General features: G+C 42.3%; 1 pseudogene; it reads right to left on the bottom strand.

Annotated features, from left to right (window-relative positions):
- Positions 1-3,903: 3,903 nt before the first annotated feature.
- On the bottom strand, positions 3,904-4,870 carry LOC143400286 (olfactory receptor 5AR1-like; annotated as a pseudogene).
- Positions 4,871-15,682: the final 10,812 nt, after the last annotated feature.

Here is a 15,682-nt window from a genome sequence, read left to right as displayed (position 1 = left end):
AACATACATTCTATCTAACTTAGGTCCACTTTCAAATAGCACTGTGTCACTTTTTGTGCATTGAGAAACCTTAGAGAATTAAGTAACTCATAATATTCACACAATAACTGCCCAAACAGTACCGTTGTGGGAAACAATAGCCTGATTTATGTTTATTTGAATTTTGAAAGGTTTCTAATCATCTCATTCCCCAAATTGTGATTGTCAGTTCTGCATGTCACTGCATGTCATCCTATCATGTAGATCACAAGGAAACTCTTTATTTTATTTTTAATTAACTTGATGTTATTCCAAAGAAGAAGCTGTCAAAAGCTAAACCATGATTAAAATCAGATTATTGGGTCTAAGGTTCAAGCTCAATGGTGGAGTATATGAATAGGTTTCCATTTCCTTTTTTACTTCTATTTCAATATGGCTTTACTTTTTCAACAATTTCAAGTTTCCAACTTTTTTTTTCTCTAAAACTAGGGCTCATTTGTTTTGTTTACCAGATTATTTACTTAGGTTCCCCATTTTCCCTTAATTTTTTCACCCAAGAGATCGCATTGAGTTATTTGATCTTTTCACAGTCACATTCCTTAACACCCTCAGGCTGAGCCTACACATGTCTCTAAAGCTCCAATTCTTCTTTTTAGTGGACTTATTCTCCTTCATATTGACACTGTGCACCTTTTATAAAACTAAAATAGCCATCTTCTAAGCCCTGCAGACTGATCTCTTAATCAATTAGCACCTGCAAAAAAACTAGATGATGAAAATCCATGCTACATTCACATGCTTCCTAAGGATTTTTTAATATAAAATCCTAATTTTCATAATAATTGCTTGAGGTAATAATGAGAAATTCCACCTCATAGATGGGAAAATGGTGTTTATACAACTATGCAGGATTATATAACCAGTGACTAATGATAAAAATATTATAATTTAGGAGGAATTAAACACTAGTGTTTTGGTTTGTGTTTGCTGTTTTAATTCAGAGGAAATTTAGTGCACCATTTCTTTTTGTTACTTCTCTTTTCAGTTTAAGCAGTCAAGTAAGATTTGACAATGTAGAGTACTTTCCATATTCTAATATGCTTCAGGTAATAAATGACCATGAATTCTCATCCTTTTAAAATTAATAACAGTTACATTCAGTTACAAGGAGAAAACATCATGGCTGAATACAAAGTGTGACTATGATCATAAAGAAAAGATCAGATAAGGACAGTGGCATAATTAAGAAATTAGGAGGAAAAAGTGTGCTACACGTCATGCGCTGATAGAGCAGTGGGTGCCGGGATAAAAGCACTTAGTGGATGTCAGCTTCAGTGTTGTTATAGGTGAGGTCATGGCAGCGAGGGACCTCTCCTCAGAAGTGGAACTACACATCATGACTGCTGGGCAAATCTTTGACTCAGAACCTAAAATCCAGTGGAGCATTGATGGACAGTGAATGGATGGCCACCACAGGAAGACACTGGAGGTGGCCAACACAAAGCATGCCATGGAGCAGCTGGAGTGTCCACATGACGGGTTCTGAAAGCTGGAGGAGATGGAAGCGGCCACCTGGTGACAAGCTGTGGGAACCAAGAGTGATGGCCATGATTTCCAGTATTCACACAACAAGAAACAGAACCAGTAGAGAGGAAGGGTGGTGCAACAGGAATCCATGCCAATAGGTGTTTGTCAAATGCACCAAGAATGTGAGTGGAAAGCAGAGTCTCTTCAGCCAATTGTGCTGGGAAAACCACACAGTCAATGTAAAGAATGACAGATGCTTATCTCTCACCATGGACGAAAATCAACCTGAAATTAATCAAAGACCTAAGACCTGAAAGTATGGTTGAGGGTTTGGATCTTTGAGCATTTTGTGTTTTTTAATGCCCAGATGCTGGTTCCACATGAAATAAGTGACAATGTCTCAGAACCAGGAGATAAGATGATATCTGGATGTCAATCATGCCCTGCTGACTGCAGATTAGCATTTGCTTAGAAGAGAAGAAGTGATATTGAATGTCCAAGTTCTGATTGCTCCATGTGGTGCTATTCACAGAGGATGAGAATGCAGAAGCAGTCCTGGTGCCTTCAGTGAGGGGTGTGTTCAGGGCAGCTGAGAGAGCATGATGTAAATATGCTTCAGAAAATGAAAGGTAATGGAAATCATGCTGAAAATCTCGATGTTTCAGAATAGACATGGCAAGAGTTCCTGAAGGATTTTTGTTACTATAGGAGCATGTAATATCCATGTGTTTAAGGAACTGAATAGACACTTCATGGAAGAAGAAATACAGGTGGTCAATAAATATATGAAAAAATGTTCAACATCTCTAACAACTAGATAAATGTCAATTAAAACTACACTGATATTCCATCTCACTCCAATCACAATGGAAATAATATTAAGAATACAAGTAAGTACAGTAAATGTTGGTGAGGACGTGGAGGAAAAGATTCACTCATACATGGCTTATGGGACTGCAAATTGGTGTGACCCATCTGGAAAGCTTTATGGAGATTCCTCAGAAAATTTAGAATGGGACCCATTTGACTCAGTTATCCCACTCCATGGTATATATTCAATGGATTTAAAATCAGCAAACTACAGTGATACAACCACATCAATTTTTATAACAGCTCAAATCACAATAGCTGAACTATGGAACCAAAAGATGAATGAAGAAAAAAATTCTGGTATGTATATACAATGGAATATTATTCACCCTTAAAGACAATGAAATTACGGTATTTTCTGGTAAATGGATGGATCTAGAGACTGTCATGCTACACGAAACAAGCCAATCCCCCCCCCCCCAAGAGGCCAATATTTTCTCTGATATGTGAGTAATAAACACACAATGAATAGGGGGGTGAGGGGAAGAAGAGAAGTACAATAAAATAGACAATGGGGAATGGAGGGAAGGGAGGGGGATAGGAAAAGGAAAGACAGTGGAATGAGTCTGACACAATTTGCCCTGTACACACATGAAAACAACACAGTGAATCCACCATCTTGTACATCCACAGAAATGGAATTCTAACTAGAATAATAGATATTCCAACCTTGTATAAAAACATCAAATGGATTCTAGTGTCATGCACCACTGAAAAGAAACAATAAATTTTAAAAAGATTTTTTTTTTCTTAAAAGGTAACCTCTCAATGATGAAGAAAGGAGACAGCAGGAAGAGGAACCAAAAGAGTAGTTTAATTGTGTACCAGGGATGGAATTTTAAGATTTCCCAAAAGGAAAACCAGATAAAATAATGGTGGTGGAGAAGGACAGAGTCCTGCTTCAGCACCAAGGCCACCTACTGACCTCCTTAACCTGTTCTTTCTTTAGGAAAAAAGGGTGCTGGGAAAGCCACTGAATTGAGGACATATTGACTGTAGACAACAATATCCTTTAGAAGGATAAAGGTGAAATGAGAATGGGTTCTACTCTTTGGATGTCTAATCAGAGGAAAGGCTGAATAGTAGAATCAGGAATGGTCAGGCAGTTTGAAATAGAAGGAAAGGAATAAGTAGATTGTAGACAGATTAAAAATGTGGTCCTTATGTTATATTCAGGGAAATGATGTCAAGAGAAAGATGGAAATTCATGATTAGGGGCCACAGCATGAGAGTGATGATAAAGATTTGAGAATACCATTCAAGAAAAGATCAGAGGAAAAAAAAACATGAATTCTTACAGATATACTGAATGGAAGAAGAATTATTTAAAAATGATTTTTTATGGTACAATCTGAAGAAATCAAGATTTATTTGTTTCTGTGGTGGAATTGTATGTAAGACCATTGAAGTAAAGGACCTTCTGGGGAGAGAGGAGAAGCAGCAGGTGGTGGGTGGGGACATCCACAGGGGGACACTCAGCAGGAGAGCAGGGGAGGGATGGAGGAGGTTGTCTGCACCCCCTGAGCATCAGACACCTGGACCAAGGCCAGCTGTGCAGCACCCAGCGCTCAGACTCCGCTGGCAGCTCAGCCTCTGCAGCGCGACCTTCATGTCTGGGTTCCTCAGAGAGTAGATGACGGGGTTCAAGGAAGGGGTGAGGATGGAGTAAAAGACAGTTGCCAGGCGACCCTGGGTGGTGGAGTACTGAGATGCAGACCTCAGGTAGGTGAAGCTTCCACTGCCGTAAAACAGGAGGACTGTGGTCAGGTGGGAGGAGCAGGTGGACAAGGCCTTCCAGCGGTCGTCCCCCGAGGGCATCCGCAGGAGGGTGGAGAGGATGCGGATGTAGGAGAGGACCGTGAGGGCGAAGGAGCTCAAGATGATGCAGCTGCTCACGGCAAAGCCCACCTCCTCCCTGGGGTGGAAGTCAGCACAGGAGAGCCTCATGAGAGCAGGAATGTCGCAGAAGAAGTGCTCCACTACGTTGGGCCCACAGAAGGGCAGAGAGAAGGTGTTGATGGTGTGGAAGGCAGAATAGAGCTTCCCGCCCACCCAGGCCAGGACCACCAGTGCCCAGCACCATCCGTGGCTCATGATGGTCCCATAGAGCAGGGGCCTGTAGATGGCCACACACCGATCATAAGCCATGGCTGTGAGCAGAAAGCACTCAGCTGAAGCAAGTGTGAAAAACATGTAAAGCTGAGCCACACACTCGAGGTAGGAAATGACCCCAGGGCCCTGTAGGGTGGTAGCCAGTGCCTTGGGGATGGTGACCGAGATGTAGCTCAGGTCCAGAAAACACAAATTCTTCAGGAAGATGTACATGGGTGTGTGGAGGCGGCTGTCTCTAAGCACAGCTGTGATGATGGACATGTTCCCCAGGAGGCCAAAGGCGTAGAGCAACAGGAAAGAGACAATGACCACTGGCCTCCCCTTCTGGGATGTCTGAGAAGCCCCTGAGGAGGAAGTGAGTCACTCTGGTCTGATTGGACATTTCTCCCCCTCTGAAGTTGTGTTCAGATGCAGTGGCCACAGGTAGCTAAGAGGAGGTCAGCTGGGAATATGTCTAGGGAGGTCCTTTGTCTACAGAGGTGCATCTTCTCTCAATGGAAAAACATCCTAGAAGCAGCTTATATGAGAATCATAATCCAGGAAATTTGATTATTCTGAGGAATCACTCTGCACCTGTGCCCCAAGTCAACTGCTCTGATCACACTGCAGGAAAACAGTGTCTCATGGAAGAGAGGAGAGGAGGGGAGGGAAGGAAAGCAGAGAGGAGAAGATAACAGAGGAGACAGATGTCTGACAATTTTTCCTCCCATTCATTGTGGGGGCTTCAGGTAAGAGGTCTCATGTATTTACTTCACGCATTGACCCAGGTCACCACTTGGGGTGTCTCCACATTAACCCAATTGGTGATGCTTTAGTGAATGGAGAGATGGGCCTTTTTTTTTAACCTTCCTTCCTCATGGTGCTCCTGCCCATAGATTTCCCCAGCCCTCCTAGGTTTTTCCTGTTATCACCTTCTCGCCCAGCCTCCTTTACTGCTGTTAATTTCTTTCTTAAACTATTGGCTTGGGGGATTTTTTTGTCAAGTTGAAATATTCTTGGTATTTTTGGTAGTTCCAGGATTTATTACCAGATATGGTGTTGACATTTTTTTTTAATTTATGAAATACAATTAACATCTTGATCAGGAAATATTTAGTTCATTAAAAACCAACAAGGACAACCCCAAATTCTAGCTAATAAGATCTAAAAAACACAATGAACAAAAGGAAAGGAGGAAGGAGGCACAGATCAGGAGGAGGAGTAGAAGAGGAGGGGTTAGGACATAGAACGAAATGCAGTCTCTCTGCAGCAAACCTTTTAGTAGAGCACAAAGGAGAAGGGCAGGAATGTGTTCCCGCCAATCGGGATTCCGTCTGTCTGTGAAGTGTGGCTGAGTCTCTACATACTGAGGACATCATCCAAAAGGAGGTTGGAGGGGCTTCTTGTCTCTGAAAAAATAAAATAGAAGTCCACTCCTCAGAGCCCAGTCTATGACCTGCAGAGGCAAAGCCTTCTGTTTTAGAAGATGCTTGTTCTTTGTGCCATGTGTAAATCAGGTAAGAGGTCTCATGTATTTACTTGCAGCATGGAATAATACTTTCGAAAACACTAGCTATAATAAAAAACTAGGAATGGAACCCTGAACTGAAACTGCTCTCCAATTCCTTTGTATTCATCCAAAAGAACTAAAATTGGCCTAGTATAGTGACTCAGCCACATCCATCCACGTTTACAGCACGACTCCCAAGAGCCAAGATAGGGGATCAGCCCAGGAGCCTGTGAAGACATGAATGGATCTAGAAAATGTGGACTAATATGGCTGAGTTTGCTCAGCCACCAAGAAGAATGAAATAATGTTATTTACTGTAGATGGATGGAGGTGGAGCAAAGGGATGGAGGTGGAGAACTTCATGCTGAGTGAAATAAGCCAGAGTAAGAAATCCAAGGGTGGAATGTTTTCTCTCTTATGTGGGTTAGAACAAAATAAGGAATGGGGGAAAGAGTGGGCCTCAAGAAGGGAAGCAGTGGGAGAGGAGGAGCTGAGAAATGAGATTCACCAAACTTTCCTGTGTACATGTGTAAACCCCCAGGGAAGGACGCCCTTAGGTTTATCTGCACAGCGCTAATTTAAAAAACAACAAATAAATAGAAAGAAGGCCACTACAACAGGAAGGAGGTCAGAGAATAGGAAAGGGGAGGGGAAGGGGAAGTACAGGGGGCTGAAAGGTGGCAGTTTAGTTTCATGCACATACTAATATTTCCAAATAAAACCTACTATCATGTATAACTATAATGCACTAATAAAATCATTAAAATTATTTAGTAAAAAAATTAGTGTCAAATTTCTAAAAGGAAAGTCTTATATATATACTTTATTAATTTAATTTAAAATATGGAATATTTAATATAATTCACAAAATCTTATAGACTGTACTTACTACAGAATAGCATATTTAGTTAACATGGATATATTTTACAAACAAGGGAAGATCAAAAACATGTACCTAGCAAATCTAAGGTTCAAACACATTTTTAAACAGCTGCTTTTCTCTGCATAGATGTGTCAAGCAGTGCCATAGTGAAGTTCTGGCTCCTAATCCCTGTTGGGGGATGATGTCCCTCAAGCCTCATTTTTTAGACAGGACAGGACACTTGCTGTGATGCAGCAGCAGGAAGGTGCTGGGGAGTGGCCACAGCTCACCTCCTCCTGCAGGCCCATTCTTACTCCCAGGCCTCCTCACCTGAGTGACTGACAATCCTGACTCAAGGCTTAACTCTTCCAGCCAGGCCCTATGACAAAGCTCTGACAGCTTCCCATTAACAACACTTTCATAGGGAATTCTTATTCACTTTGGAAGATGGTTAAAGTTGGGAAATTTAACTTTATTCCAACATTCAATAAAATTAAAATACATCCATGCAAACTTTTCTCCACTGTCACCTCCTGTGGAGGAGTCCTAGAATTGCTTCCTATCCTCAAACACATTGAAGTCAAATTGAACACAATGAACATATTGAAATTAGAATACATAAAATTAAATTTTGTGGGATCTTTTATAAAACAGCTCTGCTAGGATCCAGGGAAACTGTCTTTGACTGAATGCAGGAACTTAACTTAAGCCCTGAGTCCAAGTGTGCACACCAAATCCCTGCTCCTAGGGGTCTGGTTAGTGTCTGTTTCTTACTTGCTGTCTTCTCCCTCTGTGGGCCTGATCCTGAAGAGCAAGACAGGCCTCTTTTCCTGTGTGCAGTCTGTGCTCAGCAGAGAATAAAGGAGTGAGCAGCTTGAGTGCAACCTGGTGGAAGTTACCCTTAACACACTTGGCTTTAGACGTGGTTCTGCAGGAGCTCGCTCTAGTATTTCCAGCTGTGTGAGTGTGCAACCTCCTGCATAGGACAGTCAGGAACCCTGAAGTCATCATAACCCCAGGATGAAATATGCTTGGGACAGTTATTGAATACTATTGCCTGGTAGAAGCTCATCTGCTGCTCTGAGCCCTTCCTTTCCCAATTTACCCAAAGTCCAGAGAAGACATTCCCTATATGCTGCAGAACTACAGAGTCAAGGTCACAACCCCATCTCTGATTCCCACAGCTCCCCTCAGTATTCAACATTAGTAAGAATTGAAAGAGAATAGTTGGCCCTCCTCCCAATGGTCAGTGGGTAGGTAGAACTGGATTTGGAGAACACTAAAGAGCGTTGATACAGGTGAGGATGCAGCTTGAGTTACAACTCTGGGAATCTGTTGGAGGCAGTGCTGGAATTTTCCTTAGGACAGAGACATCTGTGCAATACTTGGGAAATGGCAACTTGCTCAGAGTTCAACCACTAGAATACCTATTGTGTGTGGGAGGTACCCCAGGGTCTTCTCCTACCTGGAATTCCTGATGCAGCTTGTCACTTAATTCTCTGTTAGATGCAAGGAAAAGTAATTCAAGGAGTAGTGTGTGTATGAGCGAGCAGCAAGGTCCTGGGGGAAACCAGAAGGGTATGAACTCTTGGCTGGTCAGGGATTCAGCAGTGGTCAGCAGGATGCCCACACCGGCTCAAGTCAGACACCCAGGTGAGTCTGTGGCTCCTGCTTCAAGGTTCAAGGAGCCGGGGAGAGTGACTGTGCACCTGGGCTGAGGCTAGTCCAGCAGAGCTGGGGACAAGATGTCTCCTTTCTCTCTCCCTGAACCACCTCCCCAGTCCTCCCTCATCCCACGGGGACCTGAGGAACACTGGATAGTGGAGGCCACCCCTGGGTAAGGGAAGAGAGAGATGTCAACTCCTGAGTGTGGGATGTATTCTTGGGTGGATGACCAAACATTTTAACCAACTGAAGTCATTTAAACAGCTGCAGAAATAGGAATTAGCAGTGATTCCCATCTGGAACATGAAAGACTAGTAATCTAGAAGTAGGTGTGGAGGAGAGCAGAGTACAGTGGGTCTCACCAGGAGTCAGTGAATTTCAGGTGTTTGCAAATATTAGAAGCTCTAGAAATTAAGATTGTGTTGGTGAGAATTTCCAACATGACAACTTGTGCCTTCTGAACAGTAAAACATCATTCCCTTTCTTAACAAAATTAAACATTAACCAGTGTCCTCGAATACTCTGCTTTCTAGAGGATGCCAACCAACCAATGAAAGCAATGTTTTATGGGAGCATGCTGCTGCTTTCCCTGGCCCATGAATTCATTTGTTCCCACGGGTTAATAGCAGTTTGACCTGCCTTTCTGCTTCAATGTGTATGTAATTGCAAAAGAGAAAGCACTGTTTCCATTAGCACATAATAAATCATGAAAAACACATTTGAAATAATAATTTGAAACATGTGTGGCAACCCAGAGGGGAGCACCTCATGTTCTTGCACTTTCAGGAATCTGTGCACTTTCCTTCAGAGTGCTGCTAGGTGTTGGAGAGGGCAGGCAGGTGGCCCTGAACTAAAGATGCTCAGAGCAGAGGCACATTCTTCCTATGGGGCCACTGCTGTTTTTGTCCCTGGAATCCCACCTGCTACCGTCCTGCCTGAATTCATCCTCCCTGTCCTCCTATGATAGCCCATTGCCCCCTTCCGATGACTCAGGCTGCCTTCCACCCTGTACCCACTTCAGCTTTACAAGGACAGGAACAATCAGTCTTTTTTTTTTTAAGAGGGAGAGAGAGAGAGAGAGAGAGAGAGAGAGAGAGAGAGAGAGAGAGAGAGAGAGAGAGAGAAAGAAAGAATTTTTTTTAATATTTATTTTTTAGTTTTCGGCGGACACAACATCTCCATTTGTATGTGGTGCTGAGGATCGAACCCGGGTGAGCGCGCCACCACCTGAGCCACATCCCCAGCCCCACACAATCAGTCTTTTAATTTCTTTCTTCTTTTTTTTCAAATATCCCCACAAAGACTATCTGCTGACCACAAACCACACAGAAAGACCATCTCTGCCTGGACCATAGCCAGTCATTCAAGGACTCCAGCCCTCCAGTGTCTTCATGGTTATGATGTCTCGAGTGTCCAACGTACTTGTAGATAATCTCCTGCTACACAGAATTCTATGTCTTCAAGGGCAGTTCTCTAAAAGCATCTGGTGCATTATCCATGGTCACTAAGAGTGAGCACTTCATATCTTTTCTCTGCACATTTGGGGTTTTCCGGAGACAGGTTCACCCCATGCTTCCCCAGTGTGACCTGATTCTACCACAGCAGTCAGAGGTGCACATTTGGCAAGTTGGCCCCCAACTTCTTAGGTGTGTTTATCAGAGGCAGTGTGCATTAGGTCATAATTCCTAAAAATTTGGGAACCTAAAACAGGGTCATTTGTGGACATCTTCAAGAAGATCATGATAGTGAAACACCTGTGAATCTTTATTCTCATCTTTACAGGGGAAGAGCCATTTGATGCTTTCAACATTCCATAACAGAGTTGAAGTCATTTAAACAGCTGCAGAAATAGGAATTAGCAGTGATTTCCATCTGGAATATAAAAGACTGGTAAACTAGAAGTAGGTGTGTTGTGCTTGTGCATATGCAGCAGTGAATTTAAGCTCTGATTGGTTGTAAAATAGAGATAGTACACCCATTTTTATCAGAGTCTGTCTAATCTCTAGCCCTGCAACATTCCATAATCAATGAAAGACAAACTAAAGATGTCACATGCAGTGAGACAACCATGAGGTTTTGTCTCAGTTAATCAGATCTCGCACAGAGCAAGACTTACTTTTTGTATGTAGACACATCCAGGTGAGGGCAGAGCAGAACCTCCTCATCAGCAGGTCAGCAAGTCCTAGGGAGGAGAAGGCTGTAGATGGGGGGGGGGAGTTGGCTGGTTCTTCTGCATGTCTATTAAATAACAAGTACTGACCTTACTTCACACCAGCAGGGAAAATGAGAAAATGGGATTGGAGCTCTCTAGAGAGTTGTCCTTGTACCACTCCCTGGGTATGTTATTTATAGATACTATGGCCTGAGAATTTCTAGGGGCACCTTGGGAAATTTGAAAGACATTGAAACAGAACAATTCCTGGAAAACAAGGAAATGTCAGTTAGTGAAAGAAATTTTAGTAAAATCCATGGTAGAGGTTGATAATGCAGGAGTTTATATGGCTGCAGAACAGGAGCTCATGGGACCCTGTGTCAGGTCTATCAGATTCTAGGAGGGGAGGTGCTTAGGTATGCAGACGGTTTAGAGATTTACCTATGTACATACACAGGTGTATGTATGTATGTGTATTAATGAATTCCAAAAATTAAAGTCTCTCAGCTGTGTCTACTTTGCCAAAGAGGGTGTTTCTTGAGTGGTGCTAAGAAATTTGTCCTGTAGAATACAAATATGAGAGAGAAGAACACAGCTGAGCCTGTGGTGCGTGCATTGAGCTAGGGAGGAGTGTCACAAGTTTGAGGCCACTGTGGATAATTTAATGAGCCCGGCTCAAAATGTAAGTTTTTTAAAAAGCAATGGGGATATGGGTCCGTGGTAAAGTGCCCCTAGTTCAATAACAAGTACTGCCATAATTTTGTTATTTTAAAATATAAGATGTGAGATGGGAGATAGTGCAGATTTGTTTACAATCAAATTAAGTGGTTATCAGCTTGTAGGTAATTGTTAGAACAATATGAGATTCCACTGAAACCTCATAGTAACCTCAAAGCAAATACCTTCAGTAGGAAGGAAAGTAAAACATGCAAAGGTTACCAGGACAGAAATATCAAACTGCAGGCAGGCAAGAAGAGAGGGTCAATATTAGAAATCAGTCCTCTCCTGTCAATGATTCCTTGAGTGTAAGTGGATTTAGTTCTGCAACCTGAACAGAGGGGCTGATTTATGAAACTATGAAGTTCAATTATGAGTTGCCTCCTGAAGACTCACCTCACTGTGAGGACAGAGTGAGGCAATGGCACAGGGAGGGTGCTGTATGTTATGAAGGCCAAAGAGAGCAAGGGCAGCTGTACACACCTCAGCCAGACTCTAAGGACAGGCAGAGGTGAAGTCCAGTAATGACACGCCTTCAGCTCCTCAAGAGGATGTAACACCCAGCACACATCATGTCACACACCCATGCAGGGAAACACACATCAAGGATGGGAAGGCAGGAAAGATTAGTTCCTTGACAGCATGGGAACTGAGCACCTCAATTTCCAATATGCACAGGTTGCACTGCCAGCAAACAGAGAAATACTAGATTGGAAAAACACTTCAGGCCAAGTGGGCCTAGCAAACATGGAGAGGTCGTGCCATGGAAGAGCAACAGAGCACATCTCCTCCTCAAGCACAGACATAACATTCTGGAAGGCAGATTCCATGTTAGGGCACAGTACAGGAACAAGTTCAGGAAGATTACAATAATATGTGGTTTCCTTTGAACCACAGTGGCGTGAGAGCAGAAACTGAGGACAGGAAGGGATTTGGAAAATCACAAATGAAAATACAGAGAAATTTTAAAATACACTTCTGAACACCTAGTAGGTTGATAAAACAGTAAAAGCCAAGTCTAAATACCGTGAGATGGATAAAAATGGGAAAGCATCATGCCAAAATATGGGGGTACCTCCAAAGCAAACTAAGAAGAGAGTTTACAAGGAAAAAAATGAAAGTATAAAAATTGCAAAAAAATTATCTCAAGTAACTTGGAAATAAATAGACTAACTCATTCCAAAGTTAACAGGGGAAATAAAGAAGAGGACTAGAGAGTCTGAGAGAGAAAGAGAAGAAAAAGAAAAAGATAGCAAAGCAGAAATAACAGAATACATTATACAAATAACAGAATTCATTAATACAAAATATTAATGAAATAAGTATATTTTTGAAAAAGAAACAAAACCAACACATCTGTAAGTTGATTAACAAGTAGAAAGAAAGAAAATCCAAATGAATGCAATCAGCACTGAAGGGGAGAGCTCACATCCTTTTGCAGGACGCAAAGCCCTACAGGAAAGCAGCATGAAGGAATACATGCTGAGGGGCAGAGGAGGAGTCTTGGAGTGAGGAAAGGAACCACAGTCTCATGCACTTGCCCCAGGCCAGGACAGAAGAACCACAACCTCTGCTCAGACCAGCAATGTGCAAAGGGGAGGAATCTTTGGGAAGTTTCAAAAGAGGCATGAAGGCACCTTCCTGAAACTTCTACCCAGCAAGGTATTGAAAGACTGCAGAACAAGCACGTGAGATAAAGCAAGAACATGCATCCATATAGGACAGAGAGAAGAGAAGTTCTCATTGTTTACCGAGGACAGAGGTAATATATATAATTCACACACAGGCACACACACACACACACACACACACACACAAATTGCTAAATTGATATTGCACTTTCAATAAAGTTGACAAATACAAAATAAAGATTCAAAAAGTTGAAGTATGCTGTAACCAAACAGCAAACTATCATAAAAATGAAGATGAATAACCCATTTATAATGGGTACAAAGCAATATGTAGTGATAAATTCAACCAGAAGGTTAAAGAAGTTACTGAGAATTAAAAATTTTCATTGGAAGAATGAATGCATTATAATATTTACACAACCAAAGGTATGCGGATTTAATGAAATCACTGTATAAACTCTCCTTTTTCACAGAGAATAAACCATTTTAAAAATCATGTGAAAACACACACACACACATACACACACACTCACACACACACACACAAGAAAGGAAATAATGAGCAAAACCTACAAAGCAGGGAAAGCATAAGACCTTATTTCTAATTCTATCACAGAGCTGTACATAACTAAAATAGCACAGGACTTGGAAAATCTAGGTCATTTGGACAGTGGACAAGAACGGAAAGCCAGAAATGAGCCTACTCATAAAGAGGGAATTGGTTTTGAAAAAGCATGTCACTACTGCCATGGAAACAGGGTAGTGATTCCAATAAAGAAGGTCGGGCTAGTCTCTCCGGATTTGCAGAGAAAGCAAGGCCATGGCCACAGACAGCCTGGTGAAGGTGGATCTGAACTTGACAGCAGCCCTGGGGAAGCCTCACCCCGGTCTCTCCCACAGGTACCTCAGTGACTGATGGAGTCTGGGGGCCTCACTGGCCTCTCTGGACCCTACTCCAGGGTGGGAAGCTGCTCCTTGAGAGAGCTTTCAGGGGAGAGGCATTGTGGCCACATCAGGAACAGCCAGGTGTGTACCTCAGCCACTGGGGGGAGCAGGTGACAGTCACAGTAGAGGCAGCATCTCCCTCTGGACCCATGCCAAGCTCAACCTTCAGGTCAGGGCAAGAAATAACCCCCACCCTCCTCCTGGTGCTCACTCCTCTCCACAGCCCTGTTGACAGCGCAGGCAGCAGGCAGCTCAGGGCTCCGCACCCCCAGAGGTGAGGGAAGCCACAGCCTCTGCACCACCACCAGTAAGTTCCCCAGAGCCTGCAAGAGCTTTGTACTGCTCCCACGTCCTGCAGGACAAGGCCTTCAGTGAGTTCCGATTTTCCCTTAGACTGTGGCTGACTATAATTTTCATAAGGCTTTTATAGGTCTGGAGAAAATTCTTATCCAAATGTCCTAATAAGAAATGTTTTTTTTTTTTTTTTTTTTTTTTTTTTGGGTGATTAGATGTCAATTTTAAGATCTCTAAACCTAGTCTCATTAATACAGATGAGAGGGCATAAAACAATATTTTCTATGCTAATTTCTAAAACATGAACTCAGGATTTATTTCAAAGACTCCACTGTATTGTAGAATTTTGGCTTAAGGATATAGCAATATTCAAAGCAAATATCAACAATCTCATCATGCAAAACAGGATACTGACAACACTGTAATCAATGAATAGATTATTGAAAATATAAGGGAAAGTTTAATTCACTTATGAGGAAGAGAGTAAGACATGATAGAAAATAATGGTGAGCTTAATAAAGATTTGTTTAAATTGCCAATATGTGACCACTAAAAAGAACCAAGTAACAGTGACCTTCAGTGATACAGTATCATTCATGAACAGTTACTATTGTTGGTTTTGTGACAGATTAGGATGCTGTGAATCAGCATTTAAATTAAAGGCTGGCAGGAATTTCTGCCTCTGTCGCCTTCGTATTTTTGTAGAAATATTTCTCAAAATGCAGGCTACAGCCGTCCCTCCAAAGAAAAAAAGAAAGAAACAAAAATCAGGAAAATAAAAGAACATGAAACACGAGTAGAAAGGTGAGGAAACAAAAGCCAAGAGCAGGATCTGGGTTAAGACGTTTAATCAGTCACCAAGGTGACCAAATGGACTCAGATAAGTAAAAGGAGGAGGAAAGCACATTCACACAGAGAAGACAAAAACACACATATTCTTACAGAAACTGACACAGTGGAAGAATAGTAGGAATCAAAGTCCATTGACTGGGAAATAAGGTGCAAAGCACCTGGGACTAGCCAGGGCACGTGAGTAGTGGACAGTGCACATCCTTGTCTTCACTCCTCACACTTCAGCAGGACCATTCTCTGTAGGCCTGGGCTGCTTGGCCCTGCTCCTGTGACAATGTCTGTGTGCTGCTGCATTCCATTAGGACATTCAGACTTTGTGAAGGAAAAACTCAGAAAACATGATAAGACACCATGGAAAATGTGATCAATGAATTGGAATTTTATAGAAAAACTTTATTGTTAAAGCCAACATTGAATCCCCTTTCCTGCCAAGATGTCTCTCTCTCTCTCTCTCTCTCTGTCACATACACACACACACACACACACACACACACACACACACACACACACACATTAAATAGGAACAAATATCAAGCCTGATCTTTCCATCCAACTTGCCCTTTTTATTGCAGAACATTTCATCAAGA

Source organism: Callospermophilus lateralis (genome assembly GCF_048772815.1).
Source record: "Callospermophilus lateralis isolate mCalLat2 chromosome 5 unlocalized genomic scaffold, mCalLat2.hap1 SUPER_5_unloc_2, whole genome shotgun sequence".
Lineage (NCBI taxonomy): Eukaryota > Metazoa > Chordata > Mammalia > Rodentia > Sciuridae > Callospermophilus > Callospermophilus lateralis.
The sequence above is the reverse complement of the archived record's forward strand: the minus strand, read 5'-3'. Positions and strand labels throughout refer to the sequence as shown.